This window comes from Acanthopagrus latus, chromosome 8, assembly GCF_904848185.1.
Source record: "Acanthopagrus latus isolate v.2019 chromosome 8, fAcaLat1.1, whole genome shotgun sequence".
Lineage (NCBI taxonomy): Eukaryota > Metazoa > Chordata > Actinopteri > Spariformes > Sparidae > Acanthopagrus > Acanthopagrus latus.
The window spans coordinates 3,597,124-3,613,830 of record NC_051046.1 but is presented as its reverse complement, the minus strand read 5'-3'; positions in this window follow the sequence as shown (position 1 = coordinate 3,613,830).

Sequence of the window (16,707 nt, the reverse complement as noted above, 5' to 3'; positions counted from 1 at the left end):
AATCTTAGAGAAGCATGCTGCCGCCTACTGCACCAGAGTGCGTAGATCCTGCAGCTTCCCATCATCAGGACCATTTATTGGCTCTAATTTAAACCAGTAAAGATATTTTATGCTGATATTTGTCATGTGTTGCTACTGTTTGTGTGTCAAGATATTTTTACACATTACTGCACCAAAGAGCTCCAGTCAAAGTAGTTTTTGTTGAGTCAGTCCTTCTTTTTAACTAATCTAATCTCTTCTGCATCTCACAGTGATGCTCTTTATCATCTGTTGCGTCATTCTCAGCACCTTCACCCAGGAGATTAGAGTTTAAGTCCTGCGTTTAGCCAAACATCAACCATATTTAGATTTTCGATAAATGTGTCTGAAAGAATTTCTGGTAAGAAGCACATTGACACTAAAGAGTAACTTTGATGACAAACAAAGGCACAATGTACACCTGTTGGCGTTTGCTAAAAACTACAGCGCCCAGGTGTTTTAGGTTATTTATACATATTCGTGACTCGTTTTTAAATAATTATGAGTTCAGTAAACCCAGCCGGCTCAGAGCTGAGAGCAAAGCTCGGGCAGTTGGAAAGTATGCAGAGACGTACAAACACACGGTTGGTTTTAGTCTTTTTGTAGCTTTGTTGACAATAAGAAAAGAATAGAATGTGACCAGCCGTATTGTTTAAATGAGCGAGTGTTTAAAAAGGAATTTGAAGTGTTTTTCTTGTAGCCGACCCAAAGAGAAAGAGTCAGCTTTGAGTAACGGTGTTTAGCGCGATGGCAGAAATGCTGACAGACTCGTACGATCCGCAGCAATATTGTGTTTCCCACTGGGGTAACCCATACTAGAAATGTATGACCTCATCTCGCTGAATGGTTTATGGTTTCTTTTTCTTTGGTGGCTTTTCGCAGAAGCAGACGTATTTGGGGGATGCCACTGTGTCGGGTTGCCCTTCCTCTACCATGGAAAAGGTAATTCTCACCACTGATGCACAACACATGGAAGCCATCAGCACAGGACTGGAAGCTTGTGGCGGTGAGGAGACTGTTAGCAGACTCGTACACACAAATATATATATATATATATAAAGTTGTGCGGCTGTATCAAACACGGTCTGAGTGGGTGCGAACGTGTGCGTCACTTGAACTTGAAGTGCGTTTGATGTGTGTGCGCGGAGCTCCTGTTATTTTCTCCCTGACAGCTAAATGATCCCCCTCCTCCCCTCCCCGTAAGTAACCTCAGAAGATGATTAGTTCATATTTTCCCCCCCAATTGTATGGACCGGTCCCCGGTGACGAGGTTGTAATGTGTTTTATAGATATGCTACAAGTCACCCCGTAAATAGGTCAGCTGTCTGAAGTGTGATGTGTCATGTGGTCCTTTCCAGCTCTGAAATGTCTTCTCTAATGAGCCCTGGTGATTTTGGAGAGGAAAACACCACAGCCCTTTTTCCAATAAAGCCTCTCTCTGCCTCTCCGAGCCTCGCATGACAGAAACAAAAGCTGTTTGTCCTTCTGGGGATCGGTGTGTGTGTGTGTGTGTGTGTGTGTGTGTGTGTGTGTGTGTGTGTGTGTACTGTATGTGCATGTGTCTGTCTCTGCCATTCTTTTCTTTCAATCTGCGTTTCCTCAGTCATGCTCACTCTTATTCTTTCATATCTCTGTGTTGGCTCAATAAAATCTTCCCTCGAGACTTCCAGCACTCGAGGTGTAAGGCTGCAGGGAAGTCTCCGGTCGGAGGTTCGTTAATGTCTCAAAAAACAAAAACAAAACACAAACGTTAATGTCATTTACTTTTAAAAGCTGATTTTTGAGCAAGTCCTCTGTGTTGTGTCAGCGGCTCATCTGGTCTTATTTTCAGTGAATGTCTGCGGTGAACTGAACGACAGACCGGTGTAGACAGATTGAAGGATATTAAATAAAGCGATACAGACAGGCAGCAGGATGCATCAAGCAAAAAGAAAAAGAAAAAAGCAGCAATAAATATGTCAGAGTTCTCAGAGGGCGCGTAAGGGCAGCGTTCCAGTTCTAGCTGACGTTGAACGGCGCAGTAATGTAACTGTGGGCCACCTGCATCACATGTGATCATACATCATGCACAGACTACACTGCAAGAATGTCAGCCATCAAAGCCCCAGCCGCGATTGTCACCACGCTCTCTCTTTAAAGATGAAATAAACGCCCGCCCCCTTCATTTCGCCCTCTGTGCCGCGGATTCACTGGGCCCCATTCCCCCTATCTCTGCACCCGACACAGCCCGGGAGTGCACAAAGGGGGCACAGTATCACTCCTGTCCATCACCGTATCAGAGGGGAACACATTTCCCCATTTTCTGTGACTCTGCACGCTGGTATGCCGTAAACCACTTTTGGCGTGAAAATGAAAGCGCGTTATCATCTTCATTATCACGGCTGCTTACGCATAGCCCACGTGCGACCGTAGCCGACCACCACGGCGGGCCGCGGATGCTTCTGTATCTGATGTGGTGTTGGCCACTGAATCATGACTACCAGCTTATTTCCCAGAACTTTTACCGTTGGCCTGCGACAGAGAAGACTTAATGGGAAATCTTTGTTTTCCTTTTGATAGTTGGTGTTTTCTTTTTTCCCCCGGCCCGCACGTTTTTTGGGAAAAGCCTGCAGTAATAATCAGTGACACACATGCGAGCAGGGCTCCCCGGAGGCTTTAGGTCAACAGTCTTAGCAAAGATTTGTCCAGATTTTATTCCGATTTTCACGGAAATTTTGAATCAAACAATCTATTACTGTTATAAGATTAGTGAAAGCTAACATCTGTGGCGTTTAGAGCGCCGCTCTTCTGAAGGCCTGACTGGTCCTCTGGGGTTCCTCCCCTCGCTCTTACATAAGGCTGCCAAATGTTAAAATTATAATAGGTATGGTATGAATGAGTCATTACCAGATAAAGAATTATGATTCAAATTTGCTGAGAATAATTACATTTCGCAAGTTGAAATAACACCAGTGAAGCAGGGTTATTTTGTATCTGTGATAAAAACAAAGGTTCAGAAATTCACGCTGCACATTTGTAAGAAATATATGACCCACGGTGAACCAGTGAGATGACCGTGCAGCCTTTTTTTCTGTCTTTGATGAGAGAGGATTTGTCATCAGTCTGATCTCTGATCAGGTGCTGGAACTTATTCTTTTACACCAAAAACCTGTCATAAACAGTAGAGCTCAAGGAGTGGGCCTGAATGGGGGTTTGGCTCTGCATGATCGACCCATCGAGTCAGAGGAACGTGTTTGAAGTTCACGCCGGCTGCGTTATGACGTGGACAGATAATAATGACCCTGCTGCTGTCATAATGACCTGCTGGATGTACATGGGCACATAAAGCTGTACTGCAGGCAGGAATGTGGCTATTAAGCGCTGCCCATGACATGAAGTGGGTGCCAAAGCCGGTCAAGCAGCACCCCGCTGCCGGCCCCTGCGCCATGTAAAGAAAAAAGGGAGGTGATTGGAAGTGAGTGAATGTATATTGTGTCGTAGCCTTAAGGTCACAAAGGCACTGCCTGTGGGCCCCCTTGGTCAGCCAGTCCACAGCCACGGTTCAGTAACCCCTTCATCCTGTCATCCTTTCATTCACTCACCTCATTTTCTCCATTATCCACACTTAGTGTCATCATTTGGTGCCAGACAAAAGCCTGTATTTTGATCCCAGTTTATCATTCTCCATGACGGAGCGCACAGGGGTGTAGCGCTCCAATCCGATCCGCTCCGATCCGGTGTCCCGGGGATCTCACCTCGTAGCACCATCGAGCTTGGCACAGTCAGTTCATTCACTGACACATTAACCTCTAAATGAGCTCTGCCGTGGGGCCCTTAATCTGTCTTTGGCCACACAGACACTTTAATTCCCTTCACACGCGCTCACAAACAAACACGCACACACACAAACACACACACAGCGGGCTCAATGAAAGGCACCCGGCGGGTCAGGGGGCAGGGTTTGACCGTTAGCGCTGCCGGCACTGAACTAATTTAACTCCTTGAATGTTGCGTGAATGTGTGTGTGTGTGTGTGTATGTGCGTGCATGTGTGCGTGCTGGAGGTGAAGTGAGGAGAAAGGAGAGGAGAGGAGTGAGGACACTTTTATATGGTTGGGGAATTCACATGTATAAGATGCTGGCAGCTCCCATAGTGTTGCAGTCAATGGAATTTTTGGTTAATCCTCATTGAAACCGGGAGCTCCTTTCATGTCAGGACGCCAAAGTGACCCATCGTGACCTTTTGTCCTCTCTCTTTGAGGCCTCGCTCTAACAATTAGCCCGCGCTCACAATGCCGACGCATGGAGAGGCGGAGACCAGTGTTCCTACGGCTCCAATACCCCTCCAGGGTCTGAGGGAGCTCCATCCTCACCACCCAGACTGGCACATCCTGAATCGAACCAGGGTGTAAGAAGAAGAAAGGGCGAGCGAGAGTGCGAGGGGGCAAGCAGGGGAGAAGAGGTGGGGGAAAAACAAGTGAATAATAGAGGAAATCCTTGAGACCGGTGATGGAGGGAAAAGAGGAGGAAGGAGGGAGGGAGAGAGAGAATGAGAAACAGAAAAATACCAGAGCAGCAGTCAGCATGGCGGATAAAAGCCACTCTTAAGATAAGGTTGGCACAAATATGTTTTTGATCGTGTCGCAGGGTCCATGGCAAACTTTGGAGAGGTTGCCAGCGCAGAAACACCAGACATGCACAGATGTCTGAGATATTAATGTGCAGAAAACAACACACACACATCCAGGATGGGTGAATTACCTTACATGGCTGTGTGTTTGGCAGAAGTCTGAAACACACACACACACACAGGCAGACGCACAAACACAGATATCTGCATCTCGATCAACCTTATCAGGAATCTTTGACCTTTTCGATTCAAAGGTTGCAGAGGCGAGCTCAAAAAATCAGCACAAATTACCCTCAGTGTTTGTGTTTATTTGCCGAATTTAGCGTGCGCTTAGGTATGTGTAAAACACACACACACACACACACACACACTCACACACAGAGAGACTGTGTGAAAGTGAGTGTGTGTGCGAGTCATTGTGTAACACACACACACACACACATTCATTATTCATGAATGTGTGTGAATGCTTGCCAAAAACATATCGTTCAAACAAAGGCCATTTCACAGTGTGTGGGTGTCTGTGTGTGTACACTTCAAAAACACATACTCACTGAACTCCTGTCATACCCTTCCAACATATGCTATGAGTTTGGCCTGTGTCCCGAGGAGCACTGCCACATGACTTAGAGCCCAGACAGCCCCAAACAATCAAACAATCCCAACGCTGAATTGCACTCAAGCACTGGAGTCATTTGAAATGTGATCCGGGTGGTATAGAATTCACCCATATAGCCGCAGATCTTTCGATTTAAATTAGCTCCCTGCTCCGATAGCTTTTCATTCTCGTGGCTCGAAAATGCCGGGAGCATGCATTTTTGTAGAACCTTGGTCGAAAAAGAAAAAAAAACAAAAAAAAAAACCCCTCAAGTTCTCCCCGGTATAAAATCGCATTTTCTCTGAGCACTAAATCTTTCCAAGAGAGCCTCAGGATGCTTCCAAGTGAGTAGCGCACAGGGTTACATTGTTTTACCCTTTTTCAGACGGATAAACAGTCTTCAAACGCCGCTTTCTCTTCTTTGCCGCCGGTGGGTTGGTGTTAAAAAAGACGCTGGGGCACGAATGCACAGATAGGGTTCATACAGAATGTGCTGACGAGAAAAACACTCACCTTAAGAGCTCCGGTTCTTCTCGCAAAGTGAAAAAAAAAAATTTCACCCTGGCTCTGAGGAGATAATTATTTCCAGTTTTTTCTTTTTACTTTTTTCGTTTCTGTCATGTTTTTTTTTTTGTTTTTTTGTTTTTTTTTAGAAAATCAAGGAATTTTTCTCAGCATATCCATCTCAAAACAAGACAGACCACAGATGAGATTCCAGTCATATCAGGGAAGATTAGTGAAAGGTGGTTTGCAGCAGCTGGAATCATCTCAGCCCAGTGGCAACTCTGTGGGATATCATGTGAATTGCTAACTTGCTGTTAGGAGTGTATATATATATATATATATGTTTTAATTATTTAATTTTTTCTGCAGCGAGTGAGTTAATGAGGCAGGTCTCCTGAACAGTGTCTCTTTTGCACTCTGGGGCCGCAGACACTTGATACTTGTTTTCGGCAGGAGAAACAATGAAAGTATTTCGTCAGATGTCACGCAGAGTGAGTTTGTCTCTTTCGCAATGCAAACCTTTGTTCATCAGGGCTTTCTCTCTCCACACACACACACACACACACACACACACACACACACACACGGGCACACACACACTGCACCTTCCCTTGGTAGCTCGGCTCTGTGAATCAGTACTCTCTCTCTCTCTCTCTCGCTCTCTGTGTGTTTTCAATTACGCGCCCTCTGATCGCCCTCTCCCTCCGCATCTGCAGATTCCTCTCTCCCGTCTGTAGCCCGGCTAACGGATACGCAGCCATATTATAGGTGGAGAGAGGAAGGGCAGGATTAGAGAGGGGCTGTATGGTGAGAAGGCCTGCCAAAAAAAAAAACAACAACAAAAAAAAAACCTCTCTCTACCTCGCATAAACACACATGTTCACAAAGGATCTGTTGTTTTCCCCTGTTGCGATAACGCCGCTGTCAATACAGCTGTGTGTACATCACATTTTTTTCTGACATAACATCAGACACGTAAATGAACACACACACGCGACGCAGAGGAGGCGAATGGGAATGCACCTCCCGCGGCAGGAAACCTGCCCGGTCACCATTCATATTCTTTTTCTTCTCTCTTTCCATTGTTTTCTTCGACAGCTTTGTGAATCGGTGTATTTCTGTCTCGCTCGCGTCGGGATAATGTTTCAGTGTTTGCCATACCTACATACGCCTGAGACTTCAAAAGATCTCAGCGCACCAAATCTCCTTTAATCATGGCTGAGGAGCCATTGTGTTGATGATATGGTTATGACATTACGCCTTTATGATAAATCTCATCAACACCAAAGACAGTTAAGACTAATCCGCTGAGCACACACGCTCGGCAGCATCACTTAACTCCCTCGGCAGCTTAACAAAGCACGGCCTGTCTCCTCGCTTTGCCTGTATTTTCTAGGCGTAATGAAGGGTTACCGAGGCATCAAGGAGGGCCCGCGTTTGTGTGTGTGTGCAGACATAAGCATGCGCACAACTTATGATCCCCGTTTTCTGTGAATGAATCTGATAAAAGCGCTTTGTTTAGCTCCCCTTCTTGGATGTTAATCAGCAGCTATTATCTGAGTCACTACAGTTTGTCTGAGGAGGAGGAGGAATGAAAAAAAAAAAAAAAAGTCTGAATGTTGACTGAGCCACTTAACGTCGTTTAGAAAAGTAATCTCCTTAGCCGAGTTAAACGTCTCTGTTCACATATTCAGACGGTAATATTCAGCTTTTCAGGGGTTTTGGAGAGGCTCTCTAGAAATACATGGGCAGGAAAACATGCTGTTTCCATCTGCCCCTCTGCTGATTCCCTTTGAATACTTATCTGCACAGCACCCACCCTGGCTGACTCCTCTATACTCCATTGTACTCCCCCTAATCCTCAAAGACCAAGTTGAGGAGTTGTAATCTGGAGGAACACCTCATTCTGCCTCATTCACAGGCTCATGCAATGAAACCCCCCCCCTCCCCACCACCACCACCACCACCTTTAATGAAAAACCTCTATTTATGGTAAGTTATTCAAAAGAAGCTTAGGTGGTTGGAAGGGATGAGTTGTTCTTAAAAAGCACACAATGTACAGAGTGTTAAACAGCCAGGCTGACTTCTCTTCTCTTCCCTGTGACTTTTCTGTCCTCATGTTTCCTCCTCGATCGCTCGTTCCATAAAATACTTGAGTCTTCATGACCTCAGCCCATCTCTCTCTCTCTCTCCCTCTCTCTCCCTCATCCCTTCTCTTATCTTAACTCTTGCCGGGCAACATTGCCAAGAGAGAGCACCAAAACTGATTTATGCAGTGGCCATCACAAGACAGCAACCATTCTCGGCTGCGGCCTGGAGAGAGATAAAACCACACCATAAAGACAGCATTGTTCCCCATCCTGAAAAAAAAAAAAAAAGAAAAGAAAAAAAAAGAAAGCCACAAGTGGGATAAATACTGCTGCCTTTTTTTCACGGCCTCCTAAAGGACTCGCATCTGCGTGGGCTTGTGACCGATTCTCCCCAGATCTCATGGAAGCAGCGGACAGAGGGAGCATCGTGTTGATGTGTCGGTCAGCTCACAACAGGGGGTCTCGTGCTTTTTCAGTGTAGGGACTGACAATTTGGCTAAATGTGGTCTCGTGGGGCCGGGAGTGGGGGCGTAGGAAGGGTGGACTGTGACCAGACTGAGCCCACATTACAGGATCTTCTCCAAAAATAAAACAAAACAAAACAAAACAAAAACAAAAACATATAAACTTTATTTTCTGATGCTGCGTCCGTCGTTCTGTCCCATTCATAAAAATGTAATTGTGTCGGATGAGGAGGAGGCGGCTGTGGAGTGAATGAATGAAAGTTGAATGAAAATGATTTAGGCAGGAAAACTAAACTGACGTTGATGACGCTATCAGGCCGACTGTTATTCCCCCAGAGTCAAAAACTCAAAACTACCACATAGAGGACGAGTCTCCGCCCAACGTAGACTCATTAACTTTTGGTGCGGATCCCAATACAGACAGGACTTTTCTCCTGACTTTTCTTTGATATTGCGAGATCTGGTGTGAATCCACATTTTCATCAGTTTCTCAGGGAATAAATGAATTCAGCTTTCTGGGGGGGGAAAAAAAAAAAAAAGGGTCAGGCGTATTTAGACAGCTGGTATCTGTGAGTGAGAACAACTTGATGTAGATCCAATAAAAATCCAGATCTATCCGATTAAAATATGTTTTATTTGATATTGGATAAGTCTTGATTGAATTGAAAGGCCGAATGCGGGGCTTTGGCGGAGGTATGCGCTCTACAGAGGGCCATTCTGGTTACTAGTTGCATTATAATACAATACAACCAAGGAACAGGGAAACAAAACAAACAAACTACTGAAAAAACAAATATTATGTAGCCAAACCTGATTTATTTAGAGAGGAAGAAGTTTGAGAGCCTCTTTCTCTACTTCCTGAGCGCCGACTGACTGACTTCCCCCTTCAGCTGATGGACGAGAATCAAAGTTTCCACATATAAATCATTCAGCATCGTCAAAGCTCAAGTATCCAATCAGAGGACAGCACGAGAAACACATCTTTCGCAGCTTGGTTATCAACAACGGGTTTGCAGTCTTATCGTTGAGAATCCCGAACCTGCAACAATAAGATGGCATCGTCAGCATAACGAGGATTAAATACAGTGAAATATGAGCTCCTACAGGTGATAAAGACAGCTGGGGGCTTTGGAACAGAAGGTTTGATGCTGTCGAGGGCAGCTTGTGAACATGAACAGTAATATAAGAAGATAAAAGAGACACATTTGTTTTGAACTAATCAACTGATATACATATCGTGCAGTCGACCACGTACATACATCGGTGAAATAAACACTTGCTCGACACCTTTTTTGTACTTGATAGCATCTTTAACGGGAGCCAATCTCGCTCTCATTCCATTTCCTGTCACTCTCGATATGTCCTGTCAAATAAAAAGCCACGAAAGGCCCAAAAAAATAACATTTCCACAATATTAGACCCATCGGCGCGACAGCAGACTCTCTGTTCCCTCAACAGAAAGTTGTTTTCACTCACTTTCATTCATTCCAACTTTGCTTCGCCATTCTGTCCTCATGTTAATCTGCTGTTAACTCAACCTTTCCCAAAGATATTTCACAATAAAAGCACTCCAGGGAAGGGAAGGGATTACGTGTCCCAACCACTGGAAGGGGTTTTAACATGAAACAGATGAAGGAAGTGTTGGGTTTGTATTAACAGCCAACCACAGCAACAGTTAAATTAACACAGCAAATGGGAGCAAATCGGAAAACAGAGAGGCTTCTCACTAAGATATGATAGAACACACAAAAGCTGGGGATATTATAAAACATCTGTCACGAACAATAGCCTGTTCACTCCTCAGTTGGGGTACACAAAGACGCTATTTGTGGCCCGATTTGACTATTTATAGAGCGACAAAGGGTTCAGTATGCTTGAAAAACAAACCGGTGTCGTCTGACCATGTCTAAAGGCAAATGTGTTATGAATGGCAGAGCAAAAACATCTTCTCAGCAGCCTCCTCCTGGCTGCATCTCAGCGTCTCCGCGCTCAATTTCCCCAAACTTCTGTGTCATTAGCATGTCTTTGTGGTCTAGACACGATAAATTGTACAAATGATGATGGTGCAAACCCCGGGGGTGTTCTCCATTGTACACACTCAGACAAAAAATAAAAAAAAAAAGACTGAAGTTGTCACATGAATAATGAACGAAGGAGTCGAGAGGGGAGACTTCAGATGCTTCTTCACTCTCACTCCTCTTCGTACCTGCCCCAGCAGCGACTGAAGTGGTTGTCGGATTGCCTGTTTTTCAGAAAATGACAAAATTGTCGGACGCATCGACAGCAAAGAGGTTTCAGACGCTGTTCGGCACTTTGTTTTAAAGCTTACTGAGGCCTTAACTATAATGTGACAAAGAAAATGATTTAATGGCTTCAGTGAAATGACGATTACAGCTTGAAAAATAAGGGGAAACCTGTTTTCCCTTTGTCTCTGGGAGTGGCATTCTGGGAAAAGTTGAAATTGGCATGGCAACTGTCAACCGAAATTGAATCTTGGGATTGCACAACGCCGAATCTGAGATTTATCTCCAATTACCAAACAGAAAATTGCAGAGGGGACACAATGTTCTTTTTTATTTCTCACTGAAAATGAGCAGCAAACACACAGTAGCTTTATAAATTCAATTCCCATCCACTCAATCTTTATTTAAAAATCTTCAGCTGTTTGTGGGCACGCCTTCGTCTTTTCAGTAAAAACAAAATCTGCACAGACAAACAACAACAACACTGTAAAAAAAAAACAGCTGCATTCAGGAGCTGTGTGATTTGAAATCATGGATTTCGATGGACCTGTAGCAGATCAATTAGCCTACTTGGAGAAATGTGACTTGCCAAAGGAGGCTGGACTTCTCCGACATTCACTTTGTCCGACCTGATTTTATGTGCTAAGCAGCAGACATACGTAACTAATGAACGGGACGGATAAACTATTAAAACCAAGAAGCGTAACAGAACAATCTGGCCACTCCGTTACGCCTTGTATTGAATATTTCTGCGATCCAAAAGACAGCAGGAAGGTATGAGGGAATTTATTGAAACGCTGCTGAAGGTCAAGTGGTGGAGGAGGACTGAGGCTCACAGCGGTGCAGGTGGAGGTCATGAATGAGTGAAACACCAACGCTCCGATGTTTGAGGAGGCCGGATCCAGAGGAGATTTGCTCACTGGTGAGGAGGAGGAGAAACAAGAGGAGCTCTAGAGAGAACGTTTGCTGAGAGAACCGGTGGACCATTTATCACGTCCGGCTGACGAAACAATCTGGCAGCGAGCGGAGTGACGACCAGGGATCATAAGCTGCCGCTGATTGAACCAAATGTGCTGCAGGTGTGTGAGTCATCAGCTCCAGCCAATCAGGAAAAGCTCGCCCGGCCTCTCCTCTCCTCTCCTCTCTCCTCTCCAGATCACCTCTGGAAGCACACGAGCATTGAAAAAAAAAAAACCACTCAAAGAAGGCCACAACAAAATCCAATCCGATGACACGGGTTGGGAAGCTCAAATATCACGCTGCTGTTTTTCTACTAACGTACGGAATCTGACAAATTGTTCACTTCCTGATTAATCAGCGACTGAAAAAGAAAAAAAAGACCAGAACTAATGTAAAACAAAGATGTGACCCAGGATATGGAGTAAATATGTGGAATGATTCAGAAAAAGGGAAATGAAAGAGAATAATACAGACAAAAGATCTAAAAACACAAGATGATTAACACATTAAACACAAGAACACCAGACTGGACAGTGACAACAACAATATGTCACATTCCTTAAGCAGGCAGCTCAAAGTACTTTACAAGAAAACATTAAAACGAGTTAAGAAATATGAAAGAAGTCTAAAATAAAAGAGGTTTAAAAGAGACGACAGAATAGAAGTCACGGTGCAGTTTAAAAGTCGTGTCAACAGGAAGGTCCTCAGCCGTGATGTAAAGGAGGTGAGAGTTGGAGCGGATCTGCAGCGTAACGTCATCTCGGCAGTTCGAGCTTCCCGCCCTGAGCGTGATGTCAGAGGTGACACGTGACTACAGTCTGTGACTCATCTGTCACCTGAAGTTGACGAGAGGGAGACCCCCGGAGATCAGCTGTGAGGACGCAACAAGGTCAGAAAAACTTGATTTCTCTGTGAAAAAAAAAAAAAAAAAAAGTTTTGTTTTGCCGTGTTTTAACTTGTCGGTGTGGATGATTGCTTCCTGCGTCTTGGTTCCGTCCTGTTGTCCCAGGTTTATTTCTGGAGGTGTGGTCAGATCCGGTCAGATCCGGTCAGTTCCGGGTGGGTCAGTCGTGTGGTGTTAATCAGACCTCTCAGAGTCTGCAGAGGTAGACAACAGATGCTGGTAGGAGTGAATCACTCAGGACCGAATATACCACATGTCTGGAATACAATGACCGCTCAGTCCAGACACAATACCCACACATAAACACGACAAATACGCCAACTCACTGGCGACACTGGCATAATACACACTCTGGTGTATGATTGAACACACACACACACACACACACACATACGTGAGCTCAAACAAACAACCGAGAGGAAAAACAGAGGGGTTGCCCCATCATCTCATCGTGATTATGACATTCACAGATGGCAGACATCTATTGGTTTCTCTGAATCATCTTCCACAATGCCAACTATGTCATTCTTCCTCTCCGCCTCTTTCTATCCCCTCGGTCTCTTGTGTTCCTGGAAGCTCATCTGGAGTTGTAGCCAGACGGCAGTGAATCAGTGAGACGGCTGAGCCATAAGATAAATTCCAGCCGTGTAGTGGTGTTTTCGTCGGTCAAATGTTGTTCTTGCCGGAGGCTAGTGGGGGTTGTTGGGTGTCTTCCAACGCGGAAAAGACCCTTTTTACCGTCACCTCGGGGGCTCTAAGTCATTTCCAGCCCCACCAGGAACATTTCACACATTGGTTAAAAGGAGCGTTTAGTCACTCGCGGCACTAATGGAGACGCACAAACACAATTGCTAACATCTTGCATCTTCTCTCCCTCCCCCTCTCTCCTGCACAGAGAGACTCACAGGCACACACACAAACGACAGCCTAATTATACACAGAAGTTGCTAAGGCCATTTCCAAGAGGCTATTTACACTTGTATTTATTTGTCTTTTTTCAAATATTCGATTTATGTCTCAGACTTACTGGAAGCGCACGCTGGCAAGTGCCAGGGAAAGCATTTGGGTCCACTTTAAAAATGATATGAGGCCAGACAGACTGAGAGATGAAAGGAGTCATGAGGAAACAAACAAAACACAATGAAATGCCATAATACAGATCACAATGGGGGGAAAAAAAGGGAATCCAGGGGGAAGAGGAGATGAAGAAAAAGAAGGAGAGGAAGGAACAATTTGCTGTAAACTCCTTTGGTAGTAAATCGCAACCAAATGGTGCAGTGGATGAGCGTGCGTGATGGTGAAAGTGCTGAGAGATCCTTCGCTCTGATGGCTGCATGGACGGATGAGACGGGGGAGCTGCGTGAGATAATAAACTGTACAAAGCTTGCCCACTGCTTTCCAGGAATTACAGCACTCAACGGTCGGCACTGTTGCCACGATCTCCTGCCAGAGGTGGCTGGCTAAGAGACGACTGTAACTCGATAGGTTTGAATTAAGTTCAGTATGTTGAAAGTGAATGAGTGTGCGTGCGTATGCCGTGTCCAAGCCTCTGCTAGCTGCGTGTACGCCGGCGCGCCGTGCATCGGGTGTCTACGGCGGAGAGTCGGGTGAGTCCCGTGGCGAGGACTCTCCCCCTGAGCTTGGCAGGCGTGCACACACACACACACACACACACACACACACACACACACACACACACTCACAGGGGAGGTTCAGCAGTGGCTGGAGGAGGGCAAAATCCAGCAGCATTTTCTTATTTATGGCCTATAAAATCCCATGTAATTTGGTGGTTAACTTTAATGGGTAATGGGTGAAATCCCTCTTTGTCTTCCTCTTTAATCGTTTCCACATTAAATGGGGCAACTGTCAAATTAAGATGATGTCATCATGTTAGGTCACCACTTGTTGCCACCGTCCAACACTTGACTTTTAAGTGCTCGTAGCAGCGTAAAAAGTCACATTTTCTAATAGGCTTCTGTTGCGAAGCGGGGAGGAAACTGCGAGGAATGTCTGAGTCATTGTTTGAGGGATATTCTATTTATTTTTCTTTTATTTATTTATTTTTTATTACGGGGCAGGTAGGTTTTTTGAGCTGTGAGGTTTTTTTAACGTGGAGTGAGTGATAGAGCTGCGCTCCGGTCGTGCTACTGTAAGATGAAGACTGACACATGCAGCCCTACAGTAGCCTGTCTGCTGTGGCATTGTGGCGAACGGTTCATGTTATTTTTCTCCATCAAACGTGGATGAGAGAGATCCTCGGCTCTATAATGGTAACTTTATGTGGCCAGAATTCCACTGCTTGCAAGTCTACTGCGATGGTAATGTGGTGGACGATTTTATTCATAGAGACATTCAGGAAATACTTGTGCACAGCTGAATTTAGTTGTTCCGTCTGCGAATGGGCTTTAGTATGCTAATGCTGCACGCCCCATAAAGAAAACATCTGAGCGGCTCCCTCGCCGGTTTTGCCTCAACATCCCGTTACGTGGATCGAATGGCGGAAAGATCAGGCGTGTCTCCTCCTGACGGCCTCGTCGATCGACCTTCTAAATATTAAAATCGTCGCGCTCTGTCCTCCGGCGTTTGCAGGATGCAGCATGAAAAAAAAAAAAACGACGCCCAACCTCGAACTTGGCGTCGGTATTCTGGATTTGCAAAGTTAACAGTGGATTGTTTTTTTTTTTTGTAAAGACATTAAAGCTCTGTTCATCAGTATTTTATTATCATGAGTTGCTGATAGCAAGTAGCATTTTCATTTTTAACCTTAAAGGGCTAATCCGTAAAATAACTCTTTTTCAGCTCTGTATCTGACGAGCAGTGGTGGAATGTAACTAAGTACATTTAGTCAAATACTGTACATAAGTCAAATGTTGCCATACCTCTTTTTTTCTTTTACTTCCACTCTGCTGCATGTGGAGGCAAATATTGAACTTCACTACATTTATTTGATAACTTACCAGTTACTTTGCAGATTATATGTTGCATCAAAGCAAACGTAGTTTTATTTTAGAATAAAATTCAGCAATCGTGTTAAAACAAAAAACACTCAAGTAATCAGAAAAATGCAGATAATTACTTGACCCTGAGGACACAGTGCATAGATGAAAATTAATGTATTCTTTACTTTTAATTGTATTTAAGTCTTTTGCTCAAGTGCTAGTTGTGTGGATGACTTAAAATGATCCTTTTACTTTAACTCATGTTTGATTGTTCTCGCTTTAGATCCTGTAGCTGTGAAGAAAAAGAAAGTTTAGCGGTATTAAAAAGTGCATAGCTGCTGATTAATGGATTATACGGTATTTACTGATCTTATTAAAGCAAAAAAACAACGCTGGCATTAAGGTGGACACACTTTATAATAATCATGATTAATATTTGGTAATTTTGTAGTTAATTAAACTTAAACTAGTTATTTACTTCCATACAGAAATGTAAACAGCTCTGTGTAGATCGTAGATGACCATTATCTGGATATGGATTATGAACCTTTACAGCTGTTTATAAATGGTTCATGAAGCATTTCATTGTTTTTTCAACTATTAATATAACTATAATTATAAATATAGCATTATTTGATTATGTTCATTATAAAGTTTTACTCATTAGACTTTTATTAACATTCTTAATCGTCGAGAAACTGTGACAAAAGTTGTATAAGTGGTTATAAATGTCTGATAATATCTTTGTTATAAACATTTAAGTAGCTTTATAACACATGATAATGGTATTACACATGTTTTAGGACTTATAAGAGCTTCATTACCTCCAAACTTCTTATTTGTAAATGAAGGTGAAGTCTGAAAATTAGTCTGGGAACTAGAATATCCTCTGCATCAGCAGAAATGTTGGCACACAGTTTAGAAATATAGCTGCGATAAAACTTTACAGCACTGTTTTCTCTGAGTGAATGCTGCTTAATGTTTTGCGGCCTGCGCTCACCCAATAAATCTGTCGGATATGACGTGTCAGGGCGAAGCAACTGTGGCCACGTTATCGTTGAGGTCGGCCGGCTCCGTTTAACCCACACTTGACCCTCGTGGCAGCTCCTGGGTGCGTTCGCGCCTGTCGTCTCTGGGCTTTGTGTGGTCGCTCTCGAGCTCGTGACCGAGAGGGAGAAACATGCCGAAGTTCTAACGGGTTCTTACAAGAGCTGAATTCATCTGGTCAGAGAGGCCGAAGCTCACTGTGAATCGTGTTGACCTATGACAGAAGCATTCCAGACGACAGACGCTTGATGTGGCCTGCGGGCGGATCGAGCAGGAAAACAGCTCCCTGCTCACCATTCACTATTCACCGCCGACCGTTCACCAGCGACAAC